Source organism: Notothenia coriiceps, unplaced genomic scaffold (assembly GCF_000735185.1).
Source record: "Notothenia coriiceps isolate Sejong01 unplaced genomic scaffold, NC01 NC01_scaffold00037244, whole genome shotgun sequence".
In the NCBI taxonomy this organism is placed as follows: Eukaryota; Metazoa; Chordata; class Actinopteri; order Perciformes; family Nototheniidae; genus Notothenia; species Notothenia coriiceps.
In genome coordinates this window covers 5,362,071-5,366,080 of record NW_011369945.1, presented here as the reverse complement: position 1 = coordinate 5,366,080, position 4,010 = coordinate 5,362,071, and the positions used below count along the sequence as shown (strand labels likewise).

The 4,010-nt window shown below is 42.4% G+C and overlaps 1 protein-coding gene across 1 annotated transcript in view; it reads right to left on the bottom strand.

Annotated features, from left to right (window-relative positions):
- The window catches only part of wu:fb13g09 (multidrug resistance-associated protein 5), a 21,582-nt gene that overhangs the window by 10,017 nt on the left and 7,555 nt on the right, over window positions 1-4,010 (bottom strand). The window lies entirely within an intron of this gene.

The window sequence follows — 4,010 nt, the reverse complement described above, 5'->3', positions numbered from 1 at the left end:
GGCAGAGTGCCCCAGCCCCCCGTCTTCTAAAAAAAATTTACGGAACTTCAATTTCCTAGTTAGAAGCCACGTAACTCTCTTATCAAGATGTCATACCTATGTAGAGAAGTTGTGGGATACTTTGTCTTGACATTCGTCTAAAGAAAAACCCTATAAAATGTTTAGTGAAATTTGATATAAGAACAAATAATTATTGTTGCAAAAAAAATGACAGTTATCATAAAATATGGACAAAATTAAATCAGAGAACAAAAAACTATTGATATGTACGTAGTTAATATACCATGCCCCGCAGGAAGAGCGCGAGCGCAATGCATCCCATGCACGCAAAAACTTCACGGACTCGCCGGTCTCGTAGAGGAAGCGGACGTAGAGAATAACTCTAAGTCACTCGAGTCCGTCGTGGTGGGTGCACTACTGTGCAATCCGAACACAATCACATGTTCTCTTGGACAAAACTGGTTACCGGGGTCACACTATGGTTCGCGGTGAGACAGACACAACAAATTATTAAAACGCCGGCACCCGCGCCCGCGGGTGCTGGAGACACTAAAGAATGTAAAATAAAAAAACCCAGGCGAAATATTACTGGAGCTCCGGCATAGTTTACCCAGGAGCCTCCGGTCTCCAAGGGGAGGTCTGGGGAAGATCAAACTCTTCCCCACGGATGAGTGTCTCCATTTGTTGAACACGTGACTCCTGACGAAACTAATACCGTTTTTAATCCCTAGAGCTAATAAACCCAGTTATTAACATTAACGCTAATAATTTCGCTCACAAACAGTTAACTGAAAACTTTTGGATGTCGTTGCCCTGTGGTGCGTGTGGTCTCTCTTCCCCCTCCACAGCTCGGCTCCTGTGGCCCCCCACTTAAATCATGTCCACACATGGATAGGAAACTAAATACATTTGCACACATCTTGTATCAATATCTTTCTGTTTTGGTGGTCATGCCACAACCGATCACGTGCATGCATAAGTCATGGTAAGATATCTGGATTAAGAGGTTGCTTTTTCTTTGCACAGCATGAAAGAAAGGCAAAATGAATGGGCTGTGATTTTAGTTTTTTTAAGCAGAGGTTGAGTTCAATCATTTGTATGACCTTCGGAGGATGTTTTAAAAATTGAAATGGCCCTTGAGAGGAAAAAGGTACATTGATTCCTTATTATCATGAGCGCTAATTGTGTTCTGCTTCTGCTGCTATTACTCTGTGGTAAAGAGCAGGAAAATGTCTCGTACCTTCTGTCTTGATCGAGTCTATCTTCCTCCATCTTCTGTCTTTCTGTCCATCCCTCAGTCATCAGCAGGCTGAAGAGAAAGCCAGAGAAGAAGGCGCCGCCCCGGAAGATACGAGCACCAGCCCTTCCAGAGCCAATAAGAGAGACAAGAAGAAAAATAAAAACGACGAGTTCAAGCCCACAACAGGTTCTGGTTTACTCAATATTAACACAAACACAAAAGGAGTCATACATTCAAATTCAGAGCCCAGTTTGAAAGAGAAAGTTTGATTTTGAATCGATTCAACTTTGCCCTATTAAAGTTATTTGTTCAACTGTGGACTCACCCCTATTGACATCCTTATGATCAGATGTATTTGTCCTCGAAGTCAATTTTCTCTTTTCTTTCTCTTTCATTTCATAGTTAAGGGATTGGGGAAGTCTCTTGGATTCCAGCCTAAGATGCATCGTATGCGTGTTGTTCATAACTTCCTCTGGTACCTGATCTACGGGCACCCGAGCAAACAGAGCTCCTCTGACTCCCCATCGACCAGCGACACGTCGGCACAACAGAACATCTCTGATCCCGATCCCAAACAACGGAAAGAATCCCCGAACAAACAAACACAGCCGTCTGAAAACACTGACTCGCCAAACTTAGATGTGATATCGTCGGGTGATGAAGAGGAGGAGCAGAAGGATAAATCGATACCTAGTGACTCTCAGTGCGACTTGAAAGGTGAGCGAGCATCGAGTGTGGGAATCAGTGCTTATTATGAAAGAGCTGTCCATTTTTTATTTTAACAAATGTGTTAACATGCACACTTAAAAAGAACAGGTTTGCACTTCTGATTGACAATATTCCTATTTGTTCACATTGCTATAAAAAAATAATAACATTTGAGTGATTTTTTTTCAACCGGTGTCAGACTTATTGGACTTTGCAAACACAGCTCTCATCCTGCTACCACTTTTAAAAACGTTGTTATTTCCAAATGTCTTAAAGGTCCCATGTCATGGCCATTTCTACTGATCATAATTCCATTATTGAGGTCTATTAGAATAGATTTACATTGTTCAATGTTCCAAACTCACATTGGTTTCTCACACAGCATCTCTGTGTAGTATGTGTATTCACTCTCTGTCCTACACGCCTTGTTGGAGCTCTTGCCCCCCCCCCCTTATAAGTTATATACGGTCAAGGAGGTAATTTAAATCTATTTACCAATATTATTGAAGAACCATGACATATGTAGTTACGTTATGCGTTGTAGATAAATTTTAAATTATTTCATTTACAACCCCGTTTCACAAACACATACAAATACGTTAATTCTGCAAAGTTCCTGTAGACAAAGACATTTTATAGCTTAGTCTTAAGGAAATAAACAAGTTGTGTGCCAGTATAATTCTCATATCGACCATGACATCCTTTCATATACCATTCCTGAGAGGAAGGTTTACTATGTCGTTGGACTGAGTAGTGGAAAATTTATTCGAAACACTCGACAAGACATTAAGTTATGGGTTTTCTATACGACTGAAAAACTTCTTCAGCGTTCATATGTGACTTTCCTTTGGTCATAAAAACAGAACTCGTAAACGAGTCTCCTTTCTTTTTGACCTGAGACCTGGTCCCTACTTTAAACTCCTAGTACACTAAGTTCTCTCTTTATACAAGGGATCGTCTCCCATATACACTTCTCACTTACGAGACATTTTTTCCTTTTGTTTACAAAACAAAGACTGGGAATATCAACTGGACATACTGGACTTACTTCTACCTCTCGCCGGTACGTCTCGTCCTACAGAGCTGGGTGGTAGCGGGTCCGGCGACTGTTTGGGAACACGGTGTGCGTGTCCTCCTCTACTTAAAGAAGGTCCTTAGGAGTAGTCTTTATGTGAATGGTCTCTGTGTGCCTAGCTGCTATGCTACCAGTTTCCGCTAAACACCAATTTAATGTTTTTTGTTGATGGTTACATGACGCCATGGGCAAAAAGTGCAGTCACACGCACTTTTTTTTTGTCATAGGTGTGGCACCCAGACTGTCGTCTGTTCGTCAGTAACTGAATTCTTCAAGTCTAGTGTGATCAAAAAGAATAAACTAGTTACGAAGTTTAGGTTTCGTATAACACCAAACCAAAAAGTCTTAATCCGATAAAATTGTGCACTTAAAAGATTTTTCCTGTTCACCTATAAAATCTATAATAAGTCAAAATCCTGCGGAAGAACCCTGAGTCGAGTAGACTCATACGAAATGTAAGATTGTCGTCAAATAGCTGTGAACCGGGGAAGATATTGGTCGAGACCGTAAAATTGTCTGGTTGATTTGTTGTTCACAACATTCCGAACCCGACCTCTACGTAAGTCTTGTCATTTTCGGTTCGGTAACAAGTTTTCCTAATCTCGAGGTGACTAGTCACGAAAAGGTCATGAAAGGCGCGGACAGCACAGGATACATCGAAAAATCGTACCATTTGCCCAGATGTCTCAGTGTTTCGGGAGTTTCATGTGGGTTTACATGTTTAGGAGCCTGATCACCGGTGTGTGTGTGAGCGCCTGGCAACTGCTCCGAGCCGACGGCGCTCCTCGCCTGTCACACTCGACCGATGACCACACTCTGTGGAGCGGCAGAGTCAGACGTCGACTCTTTTCTAACCTTGTGTCGTGGGTTGGGTGCGTCGTAAGAGTAGACCAAACCGTAATGACCCCACAGTAAAAGACCAACGTGTTTACGGCACCATCCGCACACACACAAAGCCGACCCAGAGGCGCACAGAGCGTCTGCCGG